Source organism: Bos javanicus, chromosome 4 (genome assembly GCF_032452875.1).
Source record: "Bos javanicus breed banteng chromosome 4, ARS-OSU_banteng_1.0, whole genome shotgun sequence".
In the NCBI taxonomy this organism is placed as follows: Eukaryota; Metazoa; Chordata; class Mammalia; order Artiodactyla; family Bovidae; genus Bos; species Bos javanicus.
Window position 1 is genome coordinate 54,871,659 of NC_083871.1, and position 19,106 is coordinate 54,890,764.

Genomic DNA, 19,106 nt, shown 5'->3' on the forward strand with positions numbered 1-19,106 from the left:
CCCTCCTACAGCTCTTACAGATTCACCAAGAATGCAAGACCCTGACCCTATCCTGTCTTCACCTGGTCCATTGCTCAGGGTTGTGTTTTAGGTGAGGAACCTGGAAGGATGATGTATTAAATCCCAGGCTTGTTTACTGCTTTCCATAAATGTGTCATATTTCCACAGCTTAGCATTTCTTAGTTGCAATGCATGTATGAGATTCCCAGGTAGCTCAGTGATCTACTGCCAAGGTAGGAGGCGCAGAAGAAGTGGGTTCAATCCCTGGGTCAGGAAGATCCCCTAGAAGAGGAAACGGCAATCCACTCCAGTATTCCTGCCAGGAAAATTTCATGGACAGAGGAACTTGGCGGGCTACAGCACATGCAGTAGCAAAGAGTTGGACACAATTGAGCAACTGAGCACAGCACATGAACGTGCACGCGCGCGCGCACACACACACACGGATCTGTCCCACTGGGAGATCTTGGAAACAATAAAACCTCACAAACCATGAAAACCAAAGCATTCTGTGCCCGAAAATAAGGAAACACAACTGAGCAACTCAGCACAGCGCAACATTTGTATACCCACCGTGTGCACAGCATCTGCCTTGGCCCTATTGGCCTGTAGCACTTGGGAGTAAGGGGAACTAACGTAACAGCACTGATTGATGTGCATGCTGCTTTATCAGGGATGATGAGCATCTAAGGCGTGGGGAAGAAGGAACAACTGCTCTTCTAATCCACAAACTCTCACTATAACAATTCCTTCATAACACGTAAGGACTGCACATATTAATAATATAAGATGATACTTTTATATGAATTATTAAAGGGGAAGGTATAGAATATTGAGAACTGTATTTTAAATGGAAGTTATTCAGGATAAATCTCAGAAGCAGTATTTATTCAGGGAATCTGCCTCTATTTCTGTTATACAGTTTTCAGTGCATTTGAGTAAAATAAATCTGATTAACACTATAATTTAATTTGGTTAAGGGAGCTGTAATACTCTAAAACTATTGTTACAAGGAGATTTATTCACAGAAGTAAATAAAATAATTATGAAGCTGATAAAATGACTACATAAGCCATTTTACAAGAGGGATATATTTTTCCTTCTTTTCAATGAATGTTTAAAGCTCTCCTTCAAGCTCTTGGTAAATCTATTGATCTGTGAAACACAGTGCACTCCAGGGAGGCAATTCAGTTGACATTATATATCAAATGATGATATGAATAATAATCATACCATTTGGCAATTAAATGTCTTACAAACTTTTAACTGATTGAACATCAAAAAAGTCAAATGAGGTCAAACATTGTATTTTTTAATTTTCATATTAATGATATAAATAATAATATTAAAAGATATAAAGAATAAAAGGGCATAAGAAAAATTACATAAAATATTTCAAGATAAAATATATATGAGGTATGTAGCTTACTATTGACTGTATATGTAATGTGTCTTTTTAGCTTGCAGAATTGTTTTATATTTTTAAATATTTTGCTTGTAAAGTTGTTATTGAAACATTTCAAACCACTTCTTTGGATGGGTTAAGAGGAACATGTGGAAAATGGTAACTTTAATCAGTAAAGACAAAGTATCACTAAAGAACACAGATCACAGAGAAAGGAATCATCTGAATTTCAGAACTTTCACACACAAATTCTATTTTAAACATAACAGTGAAGGGTACTTTCCAAAAATTTTACATATTTTACTTATTCTCCAGTCCAACATTGAGCCCCACCAAAAAAAATACACACACTATCCCCCAAGTGGTTGATTACTAAAGAGTTAAAGATTAGACACTCATATTAGTTAAAGACCTATAGAAGCTAAAGTGTTTGTTAAAGGCTACTTTCTGTGGTCATAAATACTAGGTCACATATTTTACAATACCATAAACAATCCTGTAGTGAGAGATTTTTAAAACTTAGATTAGATCTATGTGCCTATTTTTTATCATACAAACTAAAATGTAGTTATTCACTGTACCTAACTACACTTACCTAATTATCTAAATTATTGAATTACAACTGCATTTTAAGTACTTCTATTAAATATCCAGCACTATATTTATTTTTATCATCATAATTTAAAAATTATTAAACAATCAAGAGAGCTTCATTAAGATACTCCATACATGTATGATAAAACTTGGAGCTCTAAAGTATAAAGTAACAAATGATTGAATAAAATATCATATACCTTCCTCACCCTTGTAGCATCAACATATGCTGTCAGTGTTCCACTTTTACACGTTTTGATTAAAATTAGCTTATTTTTAAAATCGTTGATGACAATAACTCACAAAGTTTTCAACTGTTTGACATGTGCAGTAAAGAAACTAAATAACTTATCCAAAAATTTGAGATAAAATATGTATTTTCAAAAAGATAAATACTAATTTCAGATTTCTAAGGCATACAACAAATAGCAAAGGGTGACCAGAATAAGGAAACATAAAACAGAGGTAAAAAATGATCTACAAGAAGAGAGTTAGGGATGGTTACCAACAAGCATGAAAGATTAATGTTTCTTTAAAAGTTATTCTTGCCTCCAGTGCTTTGGTCAAACAAGCCTTCTATTAAAGTACTTCAATGACGCTCAGATTCACTTTGTTATTAGTTGGTATTTCTTGTAAAGCCATCAGAAAAATTTTAATAGATATCTCTTTCCCAAACATATCTTCAGATCTTCCCAAACGTAAATGCTGTAAACTTCAATCAGATTTTCTTAGATGTAAAGGATTTTTCACAATCATGTAGTTATAATTCTAAACAGCTCAACCACATTCTTCAAAAATCATTTCAAGTTCCACATTACTTATGAGAATTATTAACAGCAAGTAACATGGAATTTTATTTCAACTATTCACAACTGTATTACAAATGACCCTGGAAAAATGCTGGCGGTGGGGGTATGGACCCTCCACACAGTCCACCAACCACAAATTCTGTACTATTATAGTACCACGTTACAGAAGAAAATCCAGTTTACAAGTGGATTCACACATCTCAAACCTATGTTGTTCACAGGTCCATAACTATCTATTGCTGTGTAAAATTTACTACAAACTACTACAAACCTAGTAGCTTTAAGCAACATGTATTTATTGTCCTAAAACTTCTGTGGGTCAGATGTCTTGGAGCAGATAAGCTGGCACTCAGACTCTCGCAAAGTGTTGGCTGAAGTGTGTACTTTCCTGGAGCTCCAGGTTCTCCTCCAAGCTCATGTGACAATAGGCACAGTCTAGTTCCTTGCTTTTGTGAAGGCTCCATTTTCTTGGTGGCTGTAGGGAAGAGGTTGCCTCAGCTCCTGAGAGGCTGCTCACAGTTCTTTGCCACATGACAATTTCTCAAGTCCTCTCAAAAGACATTAGCTTGCTTCTTCAAGTCCAGCAGGATAAACTCTTGCTCCAGTCTGTTAAGATGGAATCTTATATAACATAATATATTCATAGCAATGACTATTCCACCATCTGTGCCATGTTCAGTTGGCTAGAAATAAGCAACAGGTTCTGCCCTCACTCAAAGGGTGGGAATTATTCAAAAGTGTGACTCACTATGGAGTGACCTTAGGAAGTATCCACCAAAATAATTCCCAGGCTAAACTTATAAACTCTAAAACCAGATTGCCTCAACTTAAATTCTGACTCTATGCTTACTAATTACTATTTATATCTGTTTCTCCATCTTAAAATGAGATTATAGTACCTCTTCTTAAAGTTGTGAGTTAATATTTTTTAGCTCATTTCATTGCTACATGAAAATCACACAGTAATAATACCTATGTGTTGATGTCACAAGAGGCAAAATTCCCAATTATTTATTCATCACATAATCTGGGTCAGTAAAAAGAAAATATTTAGTTCAAGTCTTTTGATTAATTATTTTAAAATAATGTACAGAAGTATTTGGCAATAGGAAGTTCTCTATCAGTATGCATTAAGTAAATTAATATTAGAATATCTATATAAATTTCTAGGACTTCTCCCGTGGCTCAGTGGCAAAGAATTTGCCTGCCAATGCAGAAGACACAAGAGATGAGGGTTCAATCCCTGGGTTGGGAAAATCCACTGGAGAAGGAAATGCCAACCCACTCCAGTATCATTGCCTTGAAAATTTGATGGACAGAGGAGCCTGGCAGGCTATAGTCCACGGGGTTGCAAAGAGTTGGACATGACTGAGCATGCACACATACATAAATTTCTAATAAGCCAATACATTTTTACTCTCAAAATTTCATATGCTGTGACTGTAAAATTGTATACTGTCTTTTCTCTTGAATGATTCATATTTGCATATGTGCAAATGTGCATTCTGCCAACCATTGTAACAACATGGAAATTCCTAAAGAATATTGACATTAGCTAACAAGATACAAATATGAAATAATGTGCAAAATAACAGTCAATAAATATGTTAAGAAATCATGATGGTAATTGAAATTTAGAGTTACAACTCAATAAGAGTAAGTTATGGATCAACTTCTACTAATCACCTGCCTCAGAAACTTATCTCTGCTTCCTAACACACAATTCACAAATGTTTTAACTTTTCAAATACTGCCATTCAGTAATGAGTGATAACCCCACCCTTTTAATGACCTTCCATGAGCTGACTCTAAAATCAGTTGGAAGCCCACAGAGAAGTATACAAATGCTAGGTCCTAGAGATGAGGGGAAATATCCATTCTTTGGGATGTTGATCAGAACTTGAAAAGTAGAATTAAATGCAAAGGAACAAAGGGTGACTAGAGAGAATGTAGGGCATAACAAAATCAAGGGTGGGGTCAGAAACAGACTCACTAAATACACTTCTTTATTACAGTTTGCAGTTTGGCATGTAGCTAAATGTCTAGAATATATTTAAAAGGGACTAAAGGTTTCTCAGAGTCTCAGCATAATGCTCTCATTTCAAAAAAACTTATCTACACATGATTTTTTGAAGACAAGTTCATATTGAAAATCAAAATGTCAAAGGAGATAAATGGTTGGAGTCTAGAGTAAACGAGATGTAGTTCTGGATAGAGCAATGAACTTTAACATTTCTGGTTAATCAGAGAGAAATATGCACATACTATAACAATGAAGAAAACAAATATAAAATATAAGGGCACATATAATATAAAACTCTAAAGAATCTAAAATTATTTAATAATCATTAGCAAATGATTATATTTTTAGCTGTAATATACAAGGAAAACTGAAATGCAATAACTTCTCTTTGAGCTCACTCACAAGGGAACATGAAATATGTTTATTCCTATTCAGCCTTGCACAGTATCAGAGTCACCCTGAACCCTGACTGAACCCTATAGAAGAAAAAGGGTCAAATTTATGGTTAAGATTATAGCAGTTCTTAATTGGCAATATTAATTAAAAAGTCAAAGAGTGTCAAAGATTTCTTTAAGATGGTTTATTGCTAATATGAGAGTGTCACATATACTTTGCATCTAACTGATGACAGTTGAAATCATTATGGCATGGTTGTGAGAACTGAAAAAATTACTGGGTACCCAGAGATAAGAAAAAACATGTGCTTAATGGCTATAACTAAAATTAAGCATGAATCATTACCTGAGAAACGAATGAAATGTATTAGCAAAAAATTTTTAAATGAACTAAATATTTAAGAAGGGCATAAACTGAAGTTATCTTGAATATGGAGAAACCACAAAAGAAATTACAGAAGAAAGTATTAATGTGACAGATTCTTTACAAGGTTGAAGAGAAACGCTGTCTTTAATTAGCAAGTTCAGAAACTTTTCTAACAAAATGCTTTTATTGATCTTTCTTCTATAAATATTTACTTTTAATCTGACCCAGGCAATCAAATAAGAGATCTTCATTTCCCTCCATCAGATTTTCCACGTCTTCACACAAGTGCTCAGATCCTTGTGTTTTACAAATTAAATATGTCAATACATTTTATCATGGTATCATATGCTATTTTCATTAAAATCTCATGGAATTCTAGATGCTGAGGATACTTCAGCTTCTTTTTTCCCTCCCCAAGATTATTTCACATGAAAATATATACAAAACAAATATTTTAAAATTATTAATATAAACCTAACACATATTCAAAGGAGAAAAAAAAAAAATCACAGGACAGTTTTCCAAAAAGGCTGTTCTCATGTGAACATACACTCTTAACTAATGAATAAAATGCTCAAGATTGGTAGCATCTTTTAGTAAGGTTTACTATTATTTGCCTGAAACTCCAGTACTTTGGTCACCTCTTGCAAAGAGTTGACTCATTGGAAAAGATTCTGATGCTGGGAGGGGTTGGGGGCAGGAGGAAAAGGGGACGACAGAGGATGAGATGGCTGGATGGCATCACCGACTCAATGGACGTGGGTTTGGATGAACTCTGGGAGTTGGTGATGGACAGGGAGGCCTGGCGCGCTGCAATTCATGGGGTCGCAAAGAGTCGGACACGACTGAGCGACTGAACTGAACTACTATTTTCCAACCTTAAGATTCTAGAGTGCATTTTATCAAATTCATTCATTTGTGTTGTTTATTAAATTCTCTAAGGCTACTGATTCATGTGCTTAAGTGTGAGAAAAAGACAAAGAAAAAAATCATCACAATATAGTCTTAAAAGTTATTATTCATATTACTTTCATACAGAGGACCCCTTGTTTAAGACCAAAAATAATAGGCCAATTGAGACTTACGCTTAACATTTAATTGTATGAATAAGAATGAAAATTTAGGCCCAATATAACAAGAATATTTTCCCCTTGATATACTGAGCATAAAAAGTATTCACATCTGTTTCACTGCTTTGCCTTCTTCATGGGCTTAAACCTGCCAAATTATTCCATTTGATTTCAGAGAATTCTCATATGGCAATCTATTTTATTTACTTTATCTTCAATAAAATGGTTCAGTGAGCATTAGCAACTCTAAGACACAAGTTTCAATCAGTCTTCAGACAAAGGCGTCAATCTATATTAGACCTACTGTCCTGTGAGTTGTAGCTAGAAAGTTAGATAAGGTAGGGCAACAGTGAAAATGTGACAGAGTCTTAATAAAGCCAAAGTAAAGAGAAAGAAAGCTCTCCCCAGGCTCTCACAGCATAGCTTACACGAGACCAGGTGCTGGATTCAACACATGAAGAACTCCTTAATAAGGCTAACAGCTAAAGTAGGCTTCAGACTCTATCTTTATTTTACCTGACACCTACAGTAACAGTTCTTTGTATTCCAGCAGATAATAGTAAAAACTTGAAATGCCAATAGTTAAAAATGAAGTTTCATATTCACCCCCTGGATATCGTAGAGGGGAAAAAAAAAAAACTGAAAACACTCAAGCTGCATAGCAGTTCTATAACATTTTCAGGCAATTACTAATATAACAGTAGTTTCAGTGGATCTTTCCTTATAAATTTGTATGACATTTTAAATATAGTTGGTGGATTAGACTTTAACCACAAAACAATCAGTAAGTATGAGCAACAACTTATTTTGGAAAATGATATGATTAAAGACTAATTCCAAGAAATATTGGGCAGTACTGTTAGATGTCATGAAAATGCCTCCCAAAGCACAAACTTTGTAATAAGTGATGGTGGTTCATATTTGATACAGGCTGTAAAAAGCAAATTATTGTAATGGTGCTCTTCCCAGCAAATAAGACCATTAAAAATGTGTTTAATGTTCAGTTGAAGTGAAAAGCAGGCCAGATTTTGTATAATGGTACCAAAAATTTTACCAGTGGATCACTCCAGGCCATAAATTTGATATTACAAATGTAAACTCTCCTTTTTTTACAGGAACCAGTTTCAATTTTTCCCTTTGTAAAAAATATAATGCTGCACTTTCAGACATCTCTCCAAAGAATACATAGAGATGGCTAACAAACACATGAAAAGATGCTCAATATTGCTCATTATTAGAGAAATGCAAATCAAAACTACAATGAAAAATCATCTCACACCAGTCAGAATGGCCATCATCAAAAAGTCTATAAATGATAAATGCTGGAGAGGGTGTGAAGAAAAGGGAATCCTCTTGCACTGTTGGTGGGAATGTAAACTGATCCAGCCACTATGGAAGACAGTATGGAGATTCCTTTAAAATGGATTAAAGACAATCTCTTTAACAAGTGGTGCTGGGAAATCTGGTCAACCACTTGTAAAAGAATGAAACTAGGCCACTTTCTAACATCATACACAAAAATAAACTCAAAATGGATTAAAGATCTAAACGTAAGACCAGAAACTATAAAACTCCTAGAAGAGAACATAGGCAAAACACTCTCTGACATATATCACAGCAGGATCCTCTATGACCCACCTCCCAGAATATTGGAAATAAAATGAAAAATAAACAAATGGGACCTAATTAACCTTAAAAGCTTCTGCACATCAAAGGAAACTATTAGCAAGGTGAAAAGACAGCCTTCAGAATGGGAGAAAATAATAGCAAATGAAGCAACTGACAAACAACTAATCTCAAAAATATACAAGCAACTCCTACAGCTCAACTCCAGAAAAATAAACGACCCAATCAAAAAATGGGCCAAAGAACTAAATAGACATTTCTCCAAAGAAGACATACAGATGGCTAACAAACACATGAAAAGATGCTCAACATCACTCATTATCAGAGAAATGCAAATCAAAACCACTATGAGGTACCATTTCACACCAGTCAGAATGGCTGCGATCCAAAAGTCTACAAATAATAAATGCTGGAGAGGATGTGGAGAAAAGGGAACCCTCTTACACTGTTGGTAGGAATGCAAACTAGTACAGCCACTATGGAGAACAGTGTGGAGATTCCTTTAAAAACTGGAAATAGAACTGCCTTATGATCCAGCAATCCCACTGCTGGGCATACACACTGAGGAAACCAGAATTGAAAGAGACACGTGTACCCCAATGTTCATCACAGCACTGTTTATAATAGCCAGGACATGGAAGCAACCTAGATGTCCATCAGCAGATGAATGGATAAGAAAGCAGTGGTACATATACACAATGGAGTATTACTCAGCCATTAAAAAGAATACATTTGAATCAGTTCTAATGAGGTGGATGAAACTGGAGCCTATTATACAGAGTGAAGTAAGCCAGAAGGAAAAACATAAATACAGTATACTAACGCATATATATGGAATTTAGAAAGATGGTAACAATAACCCGGTGTACGAGACAGCAAAAGAGACACTGATGTATAGAACAGTCTTATGGACTCTGTGGGAGAGGGAGAGGGTGGGAAGATTTGGGAGAATGGCATTGAAACATGTAAAATATCATGTAAGAAATGAGTTGCCAGTCCAGCTTCGATGCAGGATACTGGATGCTTGGGGCTAGTGCACTGGGACGACCCAGAGGGATGGTATGGGGAGGGAGGAGGGAGGAGGGTTCAGGATGGGAACACATGTATACCTGTGGCGGATTCATTTTGATATTTGGCAAAACTAATACAATTATGTAAAGTTTAAAAATAAAATAAAATTATAAAAAAATAAAAATAAAAACTAGGAATAAAACCACCATATGACCTAGCCATCCCATTCTAAGTCATATACCCTGAGGAAACCAAAATTGAAAAAGATACATGTACCCCAATGTTCATTGCAACACTATTTACAATAGCTATAACATGGAAGCAACCTAGATGTCCATCAACAAATGAATGGATAAAAAAGTCATGGTACATATGCATAATGGAATATTACTCAGCCATAAAAAGGAACACATCTGAGTCAGGTCTAATGAGGTGGATTAACCTAGAGCCTATTATACAGCGTAAAGGAAGTCAGAAAGAGAAAGATAAATATCATATACTAATGCATATTTATGGAATCTAGAAAGATGGTACTTGATGAATTTATTTGCAAGGCAGCAATGGGAGAAACAGACATAGAGAACAGACTTAGGGACATGGGGAGAGGGGAGGACAGGGTGAGATGTATAGACAGAGTAGCATGCAAACTTACATTACCATATGTAAAATAGATAGCCAATGGGAATTTGCTGCATGTCTCAGGGAACTCAAACAGGGGCTCTGTATCAACCTAGAGGGGTGGGATGGGAACAGAGATGAGAGGGAGGGTTCAAAGGGAGGGGACACATGTACAGCTATGGCTGATTCATGTTGGTGTTGGACAGAAAACAACAAAATTCTATAAAGTAATTATCCTTGAAATAAAAAATAAATAAAAAATTAAAAAATATATATAATGCTGTATTTTTACCCAGGTTCTATCATTACAGTATAATCAGTAGGAAGAAAATTTGTAATGACAGTTTAATGTGAATTTATACAAAAATTTGTTCTACTACTTGCTGATACATACTTCTCAACTCACTTTCCTGGAGACTGAATGAATTATTTTTCTAAGTTAAACATTTCAAAGCAATGAACCCCAAATATGTGTACATATATCTAGATGCTTTCTTCACAACTCTATAAAGACGTTAAAGGAGAACGATGGAAAACTAGTACGATAATTAGTAGAATAGATTCTAAAAGCTCAGACTCTGTAAAGGTAAGAGTTTTTTGGTTGTTATTTTTTTGTTTGCTTGTTTGTTTTTTAACTATTTCAAACAGCTCTTCTAAAAGAGAATCAGCACCAGACTAGCACCCAGATCTACCCAGTCCTGACACTCCAACACTGATGTACTCAATGAGCAGGAGACTAGAACAGGCCTCTTCATATTATAAAATCAGTATTCCAGGTGAAATCTAAACATTTCACATTTTCTTCTCACTTAAGCCCACTTTCTCATAAACATGCATGCCTTCCCCATGACACTTACTTTAGAGACCACATATTCAGTATACCTGTATACTGTATTAATCTTTGTATTTCCTGCAAAGTCCAGAATAGTAATGAAGTTTGTGGAAATAATTTTCAGGGGTAGTATATAATATATTAATTATCTACTGTTACATAACAAATTACCTCCAAATTTAGCAGCTTTGGACAAAAAAAAAAAAAAATATTATGTCAAACGGTTTCTGAGGATCAGGAATCCAGGAGTAGTTCAGCTAGGTGGTTTAGGCTCAGGCTTCCTCAAGAAGATGCAATTACTGATAGTTCCTCCCTGTCTACTGGACAGAGGGAACAGTTCCTCACCACATGGGTCTCACCAAGTCAGCTATCCTCCCCTAGAGCAAGTCATGAGTCTGAGAGAGAAAGAGAGAAGGGAAAGGGGAAGGAAGAAGGGAGGGGGCAAAGAGAAAAAAAGAGAGAGAAAAAAAAATGGAAACAAGAAAGAACACCCCAAACAGATGTCCTAGTATCTTGTATAACCCAATCTGAAAAGCAATATATTATTACTTGTACCATAGTCTAGTCAACTGGCCACAAGACACAAGGTACATGTGGGAGGGAAAAATACAGTTGTATGAAAACCAGGAGATGGTGATCATTAAGGACCATCTTAAAGGCTGCCTATCACAGCTCACCCTCTGGACCCCAAGATTCACATTCTTCCCATGTGCAATCAGTTTCAAACATATAAGTTGTACTGGATTCCTAAAGGTTATTTAAGAGATACACTTAAGATTACTGAGATACACTTAAGATTACACTTAAGATCTGAGATACATTTCAGATTACTGAGTCAGTGTAAGAGCAGATAATTTATAAAAACCATCCTTTAAAATATGATTCTCAAACTGACCACTGTTCTGAATTAAGGAGGTATTTCATATATTTGAGCTTCCCTTCTTGCCTGGGAAATCCCATGATCAGAGGAGCCTGGAGGGCTATACAGTTTATGGTGTCACAAAGAGTCAGTCCTGACTGAGTTCACTTTCACTTTCACTTTTCAAATATTTAGTGAATGTTTCTTAAGATATGATTATATGCCAGGCTACAGGTGATACACACACGATACTATCAGGAAAAGTCCTGAGTTGGCTAAAAAGGAGGAAAGAAACAGGGCAAGTGTAAGGGAAGAGGCAGAGATGTAAATGGGCTTTACATATACAGAAGACAAGGGAAAAGAAACAATAGGATATACACTGACAAAGATGTGGGCAAGTGTAAGGCAAGTTCAAGGTACACATATCAGTGTGATGAGGAGAAAATGTTGGATACTAGGGTTTTGTCAGAGCACCAGGGAATGCTGTTTTAGTCTGGTGGTTAGCCAGCTTAAAATAATGGATCAGATGGTAACAATAACCCTGTGTACGAGACAGCAAAAGAGACACTGATGTATAGAACAGTCTTATGGACTCTGTTGGAGAGGGAGAGGGTGGGAAGATTTGGGAGAATGGCATTGAAACATGTATAATATCATGTATGAAACAAGTTGCCAGTCCAGGTTCGATGCATGATACTGGATGCTTGTGGCTGGTGCACTGGGACGACCCAGAGGGATGGTATGGGGAGGGAGAAGGGAGGAGGGTTCAGGATGGGGAACACATGTATACCTGTGGCGGATCCATTTCGATATTTGGCAAAACTAATACAATATTGTAAAGTTTAAAAATAAAATAAAATAAAAAAAAAAAATAATGGCTCAATATTAGGCAGAAAGGAATGGCCCGTTGAAACTTATACTATAAGCAGAACTGAGGAAAACCTTACATAATTTAAAAAAATAAAATGATAGTTTAAAGTAATTTTAAATTAAGAAATTTAACATGCTGTGGCAGATAAACTTTAGGGTGGTTCCCAGGTTTATGCCCTATATAAGTCCCTCCCCTTGCATGCAGGCAGGACTATGACTTGCTGCTAACAGAATCTGGCAAAGGTTATGGGATGCTATTTCAATGCTTACGTTAATATATACCCACACACATAGATATATAACTCTATTTTTCTAACATTTAGTAGAAACTCTCCTACTAATTTTAAAGATGCAAGCTACTATTATGTGAACTGTATATGGAGAGGGTCACATCGATGAGAACTGTGGATAACCTCCTGGACCTGTGGATCTCAGTCCCATAAAAGCAATGAAATGGATTTGGCCAACGCCCAGTAAGTTTGGAAGAAGACCCTGAACTCCAAAGGAAAATGCAGTCTAGCCAATATTTTGATTGTAGCCTTGTAAGATACTGAGCTAAGCCATGCCTGGACTCCTGACCCATGGAAATTGTTAATATAATAAATGTATGCCATTTTAAGCTTTAAAATATTAGTATACAGCTATCAAAAATTCATACACATGCTAACAAAATCACAGAATGCACATTTACAAATTAACTCCTTTTTACCATTTCACGGGCCAAAGTTAGAATGCTAGTCAGGACACTGATCAGGTGCCCTGGAAAATACAGTCAAACTTTGAGACTCACGTTAATAGGGAACAAAATAAAACTAACTTAAAAAAAAAAAAAAGCTTACTATTCTCTTTATATGTATTTACACATTTAGTCCTTAAATCAACTCTAAGAAATAGGCACTATTATCTCTTTTTTCTAGATTCAGAAATTAAGAGTTAGAGAGTTTAAATGACCTAAGGTTTCACATATGGTAGGTTTGTTTTTGAACCATAATTCAAATCTAAGTAATATGATTCCCAAGTTTACATTCTCAACAGCGATATGCTACAGCCTCTGTATTTACAGTTTTATTCAGTCTGTTTCATTTTACCAAAAAATGTGTGCACACCACATATTTGAATCGCTTGTCCAGCCCCTCCTTAGCCAAATCATCTTCCTGCATAGTTCATTTATTTTTTAATAATTTGAAAATTAGAGCAAATATTTTGTCAGGTATGATGCCTAATTTTTATAATTTGTGAAACTTATAGCAATATGTATAAGTATGTGAATGAAGTTTTTTCTACTCCACTGAAATAACTAAAACTGATCTTTTATTTGAATTTAATACTCTTACAATAGAAACTCTGGAAATAACTGTAAATATTATGAAGTAAAATACACATGTACACATACACACTTTAAGTAACCATTTACCCATATACACAATCTCAGTTGGAAGCTACGTGGAATATTTTAGTTCCTATTTTGTATAATCTAGGTCAGGTTCTGCAAACCTCTATGAGAGGTAAAATGGGGATAATCGTTTGAAAACAAATATTCACTTTAGGGATTTCTGGAGGGAAAGGAATGGAACAGTGGAAATGAAAGAAGAAAATGAGTATTTCTTGAAAATAGCTGTGCATTTTAATACACACACAATTATGTACCCTTCTGAGAAAAAGACTCTCTATTTTCTAAAAGTCATTTCTTTCATGGTTCCATGATGTTCACTGTCAGGTAACTCCTACTCATAAATCTAAAATTCCCCTGCTATTACTAAAACAAATGTCCTATTACTACTCCACAAATGAGAATTTAATATTAAAGGTCTTACAATGACAGGCTATATCAACATAACCATTATCTATGGTAAGAATAAATAACACAGAAGAAAAAAAGATTGGGTGTAAGCAGATCTGAATTCTAATAACACATAATTATTTATTATCAACTATAATATCACAATAATCTACACCATTTTTTCCAAGTCCTTGAAATTCTTTGCCAAAACTTTTAGTTTCTCCACTTACTAAATAATGAATAATAATGGCCACCTTACTTAAATCATAAAAAATGCAACAGTAAAATTAATGAGTTTAATGAAAAAGTAAAATGAAGTAAAAAGTTATCAAAATGTTTCCAAGTTTTTAAATGCTAAATACATGTGGATTCATTCTTTTTGTTTTTGGGACTTCCATGGGACGACAGAGGATGAGATGGTTGGATGGCATCACTGACTTGATGGACATGAGTTTGAGCAAGCTCCAGGAGTTGGTGATTAACTGGGAAGCCTGGCATGCTGCAGTCCATGGGGTCGCAAAGAGTCGGACACGACTGAGCAACTGAACTGAAATGATTTTGTTTGTATGTCTTACAGAATTATAAAGTTGGGACAAAACAAGCAAAATTCCATAGGCAAAACAGTACCAGTACCTAAGAAATAACTGACTACATGATTCAAGTACCTTGACAAAATTCTCTCAGGGAAGATAAGCATCTATCTAGATAAAGTTTTAGAAATGGCTACAGCAATTTAGGCATCACAGCGAGGATCCTTGAGACCCATCTTACATTTTTGGTGAACCCACTTGATAAAGAATTCTAAGGCAGCATGGGCAAGAAAAAATCGTAATTTTAAGAAGTCAGAGCATCAGGGTTCCCCCTTCTCTGGGGGTAAAGACTAGAGAGGGAAATGATGTAAACAACTCATTTGGAATTTTTTTTCAGTTTTCTTTTTGTAACTATATAATTACAACTTTGGCCCCCTATAACATAACTGCTTGACTGATACCATAGTCAAGAAATGACACTGAAACACTAATTTCACAGAGACATTATAGCGTAAGAGTGGGAGATAGAATCTGCATCTCTTGGAACTGCAACTCATACTATCTCTGTGGTCCTTGCTTTGTAACAAACAATGGAGTTCAAGTTCTCTAAAGTGGCACTGTAAATATCAAGGAAAACTACCATTATACTGAAAGAAGTATAACACTAAAAAAAATAAATGATTTCTAAATAGCTGACTTGCTAGATCTCAGGAGTTTATTTTAAAAAATCAAACTTTCAAGAAAAAATCGTTAGTAGTATGCTATTCCGGAGAAGGCAATGGCACCCCACTCCAGTATTTTTGCCTAGAAAATCCCATGGACGGAGGAGCCTGGTAGGCTGCAGTCCATGGGGTCGCTAGGAGTCGGACACGACTGAGCGACTTCACTTTCACTTTTCACTTTCATGCAATGGAGAAGGAAATGGCAACCCACTCCAGTGTTCTTGCCTGGAGAATCCCAGGGACAGAGGAGCCTAGTGGGCTGCTGTCTATGGGGTTGCACAGAGTCAGACACGACTAAAGTGACACAGCAGCAGCAGTATGCTATTCTCCCTAGTTTCTGACAATTCTAGATTCTCCTAAGTATCAACTGGATCTTAATAAAATAGTACTGAAAATATCAGTATAAATAGGCCAGCATAGTGGTAACAGAAAATACTTCAAGTGCTTCTCTTGTCTAATCATTTATTCCCAATAATTCAAAATCAAATTCACATTCTTCATATATTTGTGTTAATTTTCAAAAGACAAAGTGAGATCAGGTTTAAAAGGAAGAAGAAGCACAATAAGAAATGAAATAAAAAGCCCAAGAGAATAAACAGTGATAAAAACTCCTATTGCCATGCATGATATGTCTCTATGGTTCACTGTTTTTGTTTTGTTTTGTTTTTTAACCTTTGAGCAAAGATACTTAACCAAAAACTTAAAGGACAAAATAAACCTTAGAAAAACATAAATAAGCACAATGAATGAAAGAGACTTATCACCAAAAGGCCACTTACCTATTTCTCTCAGATCTTCAATAAGACTTGCAAGTCAACCTTGATATGGAGCCCTAGGTAAATTCAATTCCAGTATCACATTAGAGCAGCCCTGTTAATAGAGACAAACAATTGTCACTGCTTTGAAAATTAAGTTTTCATTTATGTCCCAATTAGTTCAATGATGTCACCATAAAACATACTAAACCTAAAGGTAAGTATAAAGCATTCTTTGCTTTGGGAATCTTCAAACGTGTATAAAATTGCTTTCCTACATTTTGGAAAACTTTAAAGCCACTGTTTGGTACAAAGCAAGGACCATAGGACAGCACTAAGCACACTTTCAAGAAACAGATTTTACTTCCCATTCTTATACTGATTTTCCAGGTTTAAACTTTTGATGATTAAATTTTGTAATTTATAAGAATAAAATTATTTATGTCTCAAGGTTCCCAAATGAAAACATGACTGATTTCAATTGCCTCTTCAACACATACTTAATGAGTTTTGTAGGTCTTTCCACAATTAACAAATTAATAGTAAGCATTTCTTCTCCCAGGTCAGAAGGTGTTTGATATGCTACTAGGGAAGAGTGGAGAAGAACTACTAATAGCTCCAGAAAGAATGAAGCAGCTGGGCCAAGCCAAAATGATGTTCAGTTGTGGATGTGTCTGGTGATGAAAGAAAAATCTGATGATGAGAAAAACAGTACTGCATAGGAACCTGGAATGTTAGATTCATGATTCCAGGTAAGTTGTGAGTGGTCAAGCAAGAGATGGTAAGAATAAACATTGACATCTTAGGAATCAGTGAACTAAAATTGACAGGAATGGGCAAATTTAATTCAGATGACTATTGTATCTACTACTGTGGGCCAGAATCCCATAGATGAAATGGAGTAGCTCTCATAATCAACAAGAGTCTGAAATGCAGTACTTGGGTGCAACCTCAAAAATTAAAGAATGAACTTGGTTCATTTCCAAGGCAAGCCATGCAACATTAGAATAATTCAAGTGTATGCCCCTACCACAGTTAGTGAAGAAGCTAATCAGTTCTACGAAGACCTAGAAGACTTCTAGAACTAACACCAAAAAAAGATGTTCTATTCATCATTGGGGATTGGAATGCAAAAGCAGGAAGTCAAGAGATACCTGGAGTAACAGACAAGTTTGGCCTAGGAGAACAAAATGAAGCAGCACAAAGACGAACAGAATTCTGCTAGAGAATGTACTGGTCATAGCAAGTACCCTTTCTCAGCAACACAAGAGATGACTTTACACATGGACATCACCAAATGGTCAATACCAAAATCAAATTGACTACATTCGTGTAGCCGAAGATGGAGAAGCTGTATACAGTCAGCAGAAACAAGACCTGGAGCTAACTGTGGCTCAGACCATCAGGTTCTCATGGCAAAATTCAAGCTTAACTAAAGAAAGCAGGGAAAACCACTAGGCCAGCCAGGTATGACTTAAATCAAATCCCTTATGAATATGCAGTGGAGGTGACAAATAGGTTGAAGGTATTAGATGTAGTCAACACTGTGCCTGGAGAACTATGGACGGAGGTCCATAATATTATACAGGAGGCTGCCAACAAAACTATCCTAAAGAAAAAGAAAAGCAAGAAGGCAAAGTGGTTATCTGAGGAGGCTTTACAAGTAGCTGAAGAAAGAAAAGTGAAAAGCAAGGGAGAAAGGGAAAGAAAACATGCAACTCTGATTGCTAGGGACCACATGAAAAGCTGCAAGGAGACTGAACCTAAGTCTGCAACAGGAAAGAGTACCGTGTTCAATTAGCAGTGCTTCCACAGGCACTGAAAATGATGGATGACATCATATACCATGCTCACTGAACATTTAGGCATTTCAGTAATTTTATTTAAGTCATTTCCAAACACTTTTGGCTGAAAAATCCTTTCTTCCAATGGAACCTTGGTGAGAGGTCAATTAATTAAGCAGATAAAAATGAAACATTCTGACTGAATCAGGATCTCAAATACTCAGTACCACCATTATTCTTTCACCAGTTACCCTGGGGGTATTCTAGGAAGCTTAGATATATACTGCAAAGCATAACTTGAAACCACTGTTTTAATCTTAAGTATTACATAACTCAAAGTTACAAAAATATAGGTAATTCAAACTCCTGTTCTTAACATTCTAGCATTCTCTCTCTGTTGCTTCTGTTCTCCATATTTCTCTCAATGACAAAACTTTGCATAGCAGCAGACTCTACCCTTGACTTTACTTATGCTGATCTTTCTTCCCCAATCATTTCTTTCCTGCTACATGCCACAAAAAAAAAAAAAAATTTTCTTATGAAAATGTAGCAGCCTAAATTGTTTTCTAATTCCATACTGACTTATTTTTCACTTCCCCATATTCAGAGATATCAATTTTTCCTAAATCAACCTATAAATTCTAGATTTTCAAATAAAATCTAAAAATCCATTTTAAAGTATGTTATAAAATGTCTATTATTATCAAAGTTAAGTTAAAAAATGAAGGGCAAAGAGAAGGATCTCACTCTATCAAATATTAGGATACACAACAAATTCAGGGACAGATACAGAGATACAGATTTCAGAAATAAATTCACAGGTCAATGATAACTTTATGTATGATAAAGATGATATCAAAAGTAAAAGAAAAGGTTGGTGCTGACTCATTGTATAGAGAAAGGAAAATAGTCTCAGAATATGGCAAAAACTTAGCTCCTTATTTTACACCAAATATAAATTTGAAATTTAACTAGATTAAAGAGCTTGGTGGCTCAGATGGTAAAGAATCCACCTGCAATGCAGGATTTGATCCCCGGGTTGGGGAGATCCCCTGG

The 19,106-nt window shown here is 35.5% G+C and overlaps 1 protein-coding gene across 7 annotated transcripts in view; it reads right to left on the minus strand.

Annotated features, from left to right (window-relative positions):
- Nucleotides 1-19,106, minus strand: part of FOXP2 (forkhead box P2) — a 668,538-nt gene that overhangs the window by 428,090 nt on the left and 221,342 nt on the right. For all 7 annotated transcript variants that reach the window (XM_061414074.1, XM_061414067.1, XM_061414071.1 and 4 more), the window contains one exon: nt 16,291-16,381. The gene's annotated coding sequence lies outside the window, so the exon portion shown is untranslated. The remainder of the gene's footprint in view (nt 1-16,290; nt 16,382-19,106) is intronic.